Below are 9,630 nucleotides of genomic sequence, written 5' to 3' on the forward strand. Positions count from 1 at the left end.
GGAAGCCTTCCCTTAGGTCCGGCTGCCCTGGCTTCCTCCGTCTTCAGGGCTCTCACTGCTTGGTAGGGCCCGCCGCCTGCAAGCCGTACCGACAGGCCGTCGTGGGAACAGGGCTCCGCCTGTCAGGGGTGACGTTTGGGGGGGCAACAGTGTCGCGTCGTGCGGAGATCTCCGCCTGTACGGGGCACTGTGGCCACGCCCGGCCCTGGATTCGGGGGGATGGCTGCACTGTAGCCGTACCCTGTCTTGTCTCCTTGATGAGGGCGCAGACTTTGAGGGCGCCACGGGCCGACTGCCTCTCTAGAGGCCGCTCACTAGGAGTCGGCCTGTTGTGATGCCGTCTTTTGGAACTCGGCAGCCTTCGGCCAGTCGGCCGCTCGGCCAACCGGCTGCCAGAAGGCGGAGATCTATCTTGACGTCTTGAGGGGCGCATCCAGCCCCGTTGTCTTGAAAGGTTCAGGGGCTCGGGTTAGGCTACCCGTGGCCCATTACTCCGACAGTAGTCCCCGAATCTGGTGAGGGGCCATGGTTCGAGGAGCCGGGGAGCCTCAATAGTTTCCTCCTCCGGGTGCTCTGAAGGAAGCTCCATCCGACTTCTGGGGAGCCGGTTGGCAGGAGTCGGATACGTCCAGTCGGATCCTTCTAGGATTTCGAATGCATCGGTGGGAACCAGGTGGCGTGCTTGCTAAGCTTCTCTGCCTGCCATCCGTCGTGGGCGTGCCACATGGCGTCGGCCAGCCGGGTCGGCCTGCCAGCCCATGCGTGTGACGGGACGCGACCACAGGTCGGGCCCGCTACCACCGGGCCTCGGGCTGCGAGCGGATCCGCTGTGGCCGAGGCAGGCGGTTGGGTTCCCCCGCGGAGTTACTGCGCGCAGTACCCGCGCGGTAAAGGCGGGAGCGTGGGGTCGTGGGCACAGTTAATCCCACGCCCACCCCCTCGGCTTCGTAGCCCGTAGGCTATAAGTAGGGGGAGAAGAGGGAGGGGCGAAGCACGCGCGCCCCTCCACCCCACTCTCCCTCCCTCTTCTTCTTCTCGTCGCAGCGCCCCGAGCCCTGCTGAAGCGCTGCCATAGTTTGTCTCCGTCGAGTTCGTCCGTCAACCTCGCGTCCCCATAGCGCGCGCCGGAGCCTGGGACGGCTCCACAGTTCATGAAGACCACATCGACTTCCTCCGCCAGACGCGGCGGCTGCCCATCAAGGAGTACGTGAGGGTTCACCTCGCGCCGGAGGGGGAGATCTCGCCGGTGGCGGAGGAGGGCGAGCGGGTCGTCTTCCGCTCGCACTGCCTGCGTGGCCTCGGTCTGCCGGCGAGCGGCTTCTTCCGGGCCTTCCTCGAATTCTATAACCTCCAGTCGCACCACCTCACCCCGAACACGGTGGTGTTGTTGTCCGCCTTCGTCACTCTGTGCGAAGGCTTCCTCGGCGTCCTCCCCACTATCGAGCTTTGGGGGGAGTTTTTCTACACCAAGCTCGACACTGTCGTAGCGGGCGTGCCGGCTCAATGCGGCGCCTTCATCGCGGTGCGGAGGCCGGGAGGCGACAATCCATTTCCTCCCATCACGCTGATCCAGTCGGTGAAGGTGTGGCAGCAGTTGTACTTCTACGTGAAGAGTATCTTCGTGGAGGGTGACTAGGTCAACCTGCCGGCTTACGCTGCCGGCCCGCCGGCCGGGAGGCGGCCCAACTGGTCGTACCGGGCCAAGACACTATCGCCTTCTAGAGCCGCCGCCATCGCGCGACTTCGGGTGTTGGTTCAGTCGGAGGGCCTGACCGGGCCCGACTTGCTGTCCGCCTTCGTGGCGCGCCGAGTGCTCCCGCTCCAGGGCCGCCCTCACATGATCTGTCAGATGAGCGGGCATCGGAACCCAAGCCGACTGTGCACCAAGGAGATGCCTCACGCAGAGGTGGCTCATATGGTGAACTACCTTGCGAACTGCAAGCTCACGGAAGAGTGGCGGTTCGGCAAGGAGCCGTATTCTCGCGCCACCCCCCGCCTATGGTAGATTTCCTTTCCTTCTCTCTCTCTTTCTTTTTTGCCGAGTTTCGTTTGTCTAACCTGACCAACCGGCTCTCCAAACAGAGCTCCCTCCTCCAGCCGACAGCCGGCACCGCGGGGCCGGAGTGTCAATTTCTCACCGATCGAGCGGAGAGCGACGTGGATGACCCCGACTTGGGGGCGGCGACCTTGGAGGACGACGCCGAGGGAGGGGGCGGCGCAGCAGGCGGCTCAGGGCTCGGAGCCGGCCTCGAGGACTGGCCAGACGACGATGACATGGGGGAAGTCGTCCCGCGCTGCCAGCCAGGGTCCGACCAGCAGGGCGTGAGCTCGTCTGCTGCGCCGGCAGCCCAAGGTGGTGCGCATAAGCGCAGGGCCGCGCCGAGCCTGTTCGGCAGCCAGCCGAAGAAGCCCAGGGGCTCGGCCGCGGCGACCAAGCGGGATGAAGCGGCCGCGAAGACCATCCGCTTCCACAAGGCGGTGAAGGAGCCGCAACTGGTTTCCGCGTAAGTACCGTCTTCCTCTCGTACTTTCTCCTTCCTTGTTGATCTTGTCCGAGTTTCTTCGCTTTGTTTCCCTTGATCTAGGGCCCCGCTCTCTCTTGAGAAGTCGGCCGCCGCCTCCATCATGGGGTCGGCAGAGACTTCCACCACCACCTGGCGGATCGATCCGCCCGCGGACCTCCAGTAGGCGACGGAGCGGAACGCACGGGAGGCGTGCAAGGAGCAGGAAGCCGCCCGCCTGAAGAAGGCGAAGGCAGACAGGGCGGAGGCTGCCGCTTTGAAGAAGCTGGCGCAGGCCGAGGCCGCCGCCGTGGCGAAGGAGCAGGCCGAGGAAGCCGCACGCCGTTAGTCGGCGATGTTTGTTATCCCCCTGAACTTTGCACCGCCACCACTCGAGTTCGTGGCACAGACTGGGGAAACCGGCGGTGAGCACCCTATTATGGAGAGGGACAACGGCGACGTTGCCATGCCGGACGTAATCGTGCCCCCGCCACCACCTTCTGAGGAGGCGTGAGACAAGCAGCCGGCCGACCCGCCGGCGCCACCAGCCGGAAACGAGATGGTGACGGGCCCGACTCCCAGGGTCCGCACACCCTTACGCTGCCGGCTCGCGAAGGCGGCCTCGACGCCACGCCCGCTGGAGACCGGCACTGCAAGCTCCTCGATCCCAGACACCGAGGCGACCAGCGCCGCGCCCACTGGGTGGGTGCGGGGAGGCAGGACAGGCCCTCTGAACAAGGCGATCCTGGACGTTCAAGCCAAACTCCGCGCCGAGGCCGACGCTCTCAAGCTCTGCAACAAGGCGTTCCTGGAATCACGAGAGGCCATCCGGGTACGCTTCTTGCTTCTTCGTTTTTAATTCTAGTATTGTTTCGTGGGGGCGCGCCAGCGCACCCACTGGGTGTAGTTCTCGAGTTTTGGGCCGACTGTTGAGCAGGCGGCCCGGAACTTTAATTAGCAAGCTCCGAGTAATAATATCTTTTGCTGCAGGACTATCATAACCTCCGTGCGGCCGCCTTCAACTCCAGAGTCCAGGAGTTGGATTAACGTGCCGTCGACTTGTCGGAGAGCCGGAGTAAGTCTTCTTCTTCTTTCTCTGCGGGGGCGCGCTGGCGCACCCGCGGGCCATAGTCCCCGAGATTCGGGCCGACTGCTGAGCAGTCGGGCCGGATCTTCCTGGCAACTTCATCTTTCTTTGCTGAATGTTGATGTCCTTTCTTCTTCTTCTTCTTCTTTTTGCAGAGGCCAACGCCACCCTTCAACGGCAGCTGGGCGAAGCCAACACCGCGTTGCATGCCAATGAGGTGGACTGCAGCAAGATGGCCGAAGAGCGCGACCGGCTGGTTGTGCAACTGGCGGAGCAGGCAGAGCTTCTCAAGAAGGCTCAGAAGGAGGCGGAGGACAAGGAGGCGGGTCTCCTTGCTGAGTTCGAGATCAAACGCTCCGCCTGGACCGACAAGGAGGCGATGCTGACGGCCGGCTTTGGCGAGATCGAGGACATGGTCGACGGTAAGCCGCCTTCTTTACTCTTTCTTCAAACCGCCAGCTTCTGATCAAGCCGACTTCTTGTTTCTGTTCTGACTCTTTGCTTTTTTGTCCTGGCAGACTTCTTCCTAGGTCACTCTGGTGCCGCCAACCAGGCTATTGAGGCCGACCGCGAAGGACGAACGGCAGAAGGCGAGGAGATTGCCACCAATGCCCCTCGCACTCTCCGCGAGCATCTTCTCAGCATCCAGGCTCGTCTTCGGCCGACTCATCAGATGTTGCGCCGCCTTCAGCGTGTCGGCGCCCAGGCAATTGCCGCCCTATGGCCAGACATGCCAGCACCACACACACCCAGCCGGACTGCCGACTGGCTGGAGGTGATGGTCGGCCGTCTTGAGGCGTGGAAGGGCTCCTCGGCCCGCGTCGGAGCACGCTGGGCCTTGGAATTCATCAAGGCGTAGTACCCTAGGCTAGATCTAGCCCAGTTGACCACATTTTGACTGGAAGCCCAGGAGGAGCTGGTGGCGGTGGAGGATGACCTTGTCAAGCGAGCGGCGGCAATCGCCGAGTACACCAACACCAGCATCTTCGTCCCGGAGCTGGCCGAGAATGGTGCCGAGGCGCCACCGGAGTGGTTTGGGCTGAACCCGGAGGATGGCGAGGACTCGGCCGAGGTGATCGATTCCAGCGATGAGGGAGAAGACGAAGAGGAGGAGGAAGGTGAAGAGGAGGCACCAGAGGTCGGAGCGGATGGCCAGCCTCAACTCGACCGCGCCTCCAGCAATGAGCCGCGCCCGAGCGAGCCGGCTGCTGCTGAGGGCAACCAAGCAGAGACCGACCAGCCGGCCGCCCAACCAGCAAGCACCACCGACTCCGCCATTCCGTCGACTCCGTCTGCTGCTTCCTAGGCTGCTATTTACCTTTGCTTCTTCCTACTTATCAGTCTCAACAACTTTGTTAATTTCGCACAATCCCACCCACTGGGTGTATTTCAAACTCCTGTTGAATATCGGCCAAGGGCCTTTTGATGTGTAAATATCTTATCCGAGTTTGATCTTTCCTTGCTTTATGCTCTTTTGGCTTTTTTCCTTTGCCGCCTTCCCTTGGTTGCCGTCTTGCCAGCTGAACAGCCGCTCTGCGGACTGTGGCTGGGTCAAGTACTTAGCCACTTTTGGGAAGGCAAGTACTTAGCCGGCTAGAGTTCTCTTGGCAAGTTAAATAGAAGCCGGCCGGCCGGCTGCTCGGCAGCCGGTCGGTGAGGCGAGAAGTCGGCTTGGACTATGTGTATGCTTTAGGTCCTTAGCCATTTTTCATGCAGACGCCCTTTTCGCCTTAGCTCCTACCGACCGAACAGTCGCTCTGCGAGCTGCGGGCTCTAGCAGGAGAAAGCTAAGGTGCCAACACACTACCTGTCCGGCTGCAGGAAGCATTTCATAGTACAAAGCGGCAAGTCCCCGGGTCGATTGGTCGAACCCGGTGCCAGACGGTCTAATGGGATAACACAAATGACAGGCGTAATACTTATCATATAGATAAAAGAGGGCAGTCCCCGAGCTCTTCTCGAGGGACCCGGAGTCTTCGTACTTAATACAAAAGTTGGCGTGATACATACTGCTTTTAACTGTAAAACCTTCGAAGGAGATTCACATTCCATGGTCGCTCCGTCTCCTTGCCGGAGTCATCTCTTTTGCGTGCTCGAGGCTTCTGAGCGTCGACGAGGTAGTAGGAGTCGTTGCCCAACACCTTGCTGATAATGAAGGGGCCTTCCCAAGGTGCCGAGAGCTTGTGTTGGCCGGCTGTTCACTGGATCAGCCGGAGCACAAGGTCTCCTTCTTGGAAGGATCTTGGCCTGACCTTTCGGTTGTAGTATCGGCGCACACTCTGCTGGTAGATGGTGGACCGGCTGAGTGAAAACAGCCGACCCTCTTCCAGCAGATCGACGCTGTCTTGTCGTGCTTCTTCTGCCTCCTCTTTGGTGTACATGGTGACTCGAGGGGAGTCGAATTCTATGTCCGTTGGGATGACGGCTTCGGCACCGTAGACGAGGAAGAAAGGAGTGAAGCCGGTTGATTTGTTCGGGGTTGTGCGCAGACTCCAGAGGACGGCCGGCAACTCGTCGAGCCAGCAGCTGGCCGAACGCTCCAGAGGCTCGACCAGTCGGGGCTTGATGCTAGACCAAATAAGTCCGTTTGCTTGCTCCACTTGACTGTTTGACCGCGGATGGGCTACAGACGCTAAGTCCATTCGGATGCCCTGCGTCGCGCAGAAACGGGCCAAGGCGCCTTTGGCGAAGTTCATGCCATTGTCGGTGATGATGCTGTATGGTATGCCATACCGGATGGTGATGTCGGAGATGAAAGTCACAGCAGTCGGACCATTCAATTTCTTGATCGATTTTGCTTCTATCCACTTGGTGAACTTGTCCACCGCGACAAGCAGATGAGTCATGCCACCTCGTGCTGTTTTGAAAGGTCTCACCATGTCCAGGCCCCAGACAGCAAAGGTCCAGGCAATGGAGATAGTCTTGAGTGCAGAAGCCGGCTGATGAGGCTTGGAGCAGAACTTCTGGCACCCTTTGCATTTCTGGACCAAGTCTTTGGCGTCTTCTAGAGCAGTCGGCCAGAAAAAACCATGGTGAAAAGCTTTGGCAACAAGTGCTCTTGAAGTCGCTTGGTGACCATACTGGCCTTGATGGATATCTTTGAGGATTGCTTGGCCTTGCTCTGGCTCCACACAGCGCTGGTAAACACCAGTGATGCTGCGCCTCACAAGTTCTCTGTTGACAATTGTGTATGGTGCTGCCCGGCGTTGCACCTGTCGGGCCGAGATCTCATCAGTCGGCAGTTTTTGTTCACCAGGAAGTTGAGGATGGGGTGGGCCCATGAAGGTGCTGCAATTTCTTCGACTGCTACTTGCACGAGGGCGGTTGGGCTGGGAGGCGATGGGTTGGAGTCGGCCGCCGCTTGCTGAATTGATGAAGTCCCCGGGCCGACTGCTGCAGTCTGCAGGTCGGGCTCTAAGGTCCCAGGGCCAGGTGCGACTGTTGCAGTCCCCGGGCTGCCTGCTGAAGTTATCGTGCCGGCTGCTGGGGCTCTTAAGTCGGATCCAACTGCTTCAGGAGGATCCGACACAAAGATGGAATCCGACTCTGGCGATGGTTTAACAGACGGCTTGAGGAGGCGTTGCAGGGCGACGCCGGTTGGTATTGCTTGCCGGGTGGAGCCAATTCGTGCCAAGGCATCGGCTTCCTCATTGTCATTTCTTGGCACGTGGACGAACTCGCACCCTTCAAAGTATTCACTGAGTTGCTGTACGAGGAAGCGGTAGCTGGCCATATTTGCATCCTTGGCGTCCCAGTCACCCGATGACTGCTGGACCACCAAGTCGGAGTCTCCATAGCACAGGATCCGATGAATGCCGGATTCTTTGGCAAGCCGGAGCCCGTGTATAAGCGCTTCGTATTTAGCTATGTTGATGGAGGCGACAAAGTGAATTTGCAGCACATATCTGAGCTTGTCGCCTTTGGGAGAGGTGAGGACGATGCCGGCTCCTAAACCAGTGCGCATTTTTGAACCATCAAAATGCATCCGCCAATGGGTGGAATCTGGCGCTAGCGGCAGGTACTGGGTCTCGGCCCAGTCGACGAGGAAGTCGGCCAGTGCTTGTGACTTGATGGCGGTGCGAGGCTGGTAGTAGATGGTGTAGCTGGCCAAATCTATGGCCCATTTGGCCACTCGGCCTGAGGAATCTCAACTTCCAATGATCTCGGCAAGCGGAGCTGTGCAGACCATAGTGATTGGGTGCTCTTGGAAGTATGGCTTCAGCCTCTTGGCAGGAAAGTGCACGCCATAACACATCTTCTGGTAGTGGGGATAGTTCTGCTTGGAAGCGGATAGTACTTCGCTCAGGTAATACACCGGCCTTTGGACTGGTAGGGCTTTGCCTTCTTCCTTGCATTCCACCACTATGACTGTGCTGACCACCCGACTGGTAGCGGCGATGTAGAGGAGCATGGGCTCCTTAGGAATCGGGGCCGCCAGGACAGGCGGGGTGGCCAACATTTTCTTGAGCTGGAGAAAAGCTTCATCTGCTTTGTCGTTCCACTCGAAAAGAGTGGTCTTCTTCATGAGCTGATACAGGGGAAGAGCCTTCTCGCCCAGCCGACTGATGAAATAGTTGATGGATGCCAAGTAGCCGGTGAATTTTTGCACGTCCAGCAGTCGGCTGGGAACCTCCATCCTCTCGATGGCCTTGATCTTCACATGGTTGCACTCTATGCCGCGCTCTGAGACTAAGAAGCCAAGAAGCTGCCCGGCTGGTACTCCAAAGACGCATTTCTCCGGGTTGAGCTTGATCTGAAATCGGCGCAAATTCTTAAAGGTCTCTTTGAGATCTTCTAGTAGTGTCCCAAGCTTCTCCGTCTTCACCACCACATCGTCCATATAGACATGAGAGTTTCTGCCGAGTTGCTTGAGGAGACACTTCTGCATGCATCGTTGAAATGCAGCACCGGCGTTTCTCAAGCCGAACGTCATGGTCAGATAGCAGAAGGCTCCGAATGGCATGATGAAGGCTGTCTTCAGCCTATCGGCCGGGTTCAGCTTGATCTGGTGATACCCGGAGTATGCATCCAAAAAACTCAACAGCTCGCATCCGGTTGTAGAGTCAATCACTTGGTCGATTCTTGGCAGAGCAAATGGGTCTTTAGGGCATGCTTTGTTGAGGCTGGTATAATCAATACACATGCGCCACTGCTTGTTTCTTCAGCACTAGGACCGGGTTGGCTAACCACTCTGGAAAGAACACCTCCATGATGAAGCCGGCTACCAGAAGCCGGGCTATCTCCTCTCCAACAACTCTTCTTTTCTCTTCTGACAGGCGGCGCAAGGGCTGCCGGACTGGCTTGGCATCAGGTCGGACGTGTAGCTTGTGCTCGGCGAAATCCGTCGGAACACCCGGCATGTCCTTGGGGGACCATGCGAAGATGTCCCGATTCTCATGGAGGAAATCGACGAGCTCGCCTTCCTATTTACTGTCAAGGTTTGCACCTATGACAGCGTACATCTCCGGGTGCTCCTGGTCCAAGGGTATCTTCTTTGTTTCTTTGGCCGGCTTGAACGAACCCTCGGCTTCCGACTCCTTGGGGTTGGGTGACATTTCTGGCTGCTTGCCTGCCATTGCCACAACCTGGTCAAGGAGCTGCTTCTCCGCTGCGATCACGAGGGACTCGGCCAACCGGCTGCTCTCTGCAGCGCAGGCAGACGACTTCTTGTAGTCTCCTGCTATGGTCAGGATCCCCTTGGATCTCGGCATCTTCATCTTTAGGTAAGCATAGTGGGGAACTGCCATGAATTTGGCCAGGGCAGCACTACTAGGGAAAACCTTATACACCGAATTTTAGTAGTAGCGAGGGTCAAAAAAGCACGCTGGTGCTAAGTAGTAGTAGCGCGCCTGTGCAAACCGCGTTGCAGATAAAGTTCTAGCAGTAGCGCGTTACGTCATAAACACGTTACTACTAAAATTCCCACGACCCCGCCACGAAGCTAGTTCTAGCAGCAGCGCGTTTACTCGGACAGCGCTACTGATAGGTAGTTTAGCAGTAGCGCCTTCGCCTTTAGAGCGCTACTGCTAAAACTAGCTATCT

Source organism: Triticum aestivum, chromosome 1A (genome assembly GCF_018294505.1).
Source record: "Triticum aestivum cultivar Chinese Spring chromosome 1A, IWGSC CS RefSeq v2.1, whole genome shotgun sequence".
NCBI lineage: Eukaryota > Viridiplantae > Streptophyta > Magnoliopsida > Poales > Poaceae > Triticum > Triticum aestivum.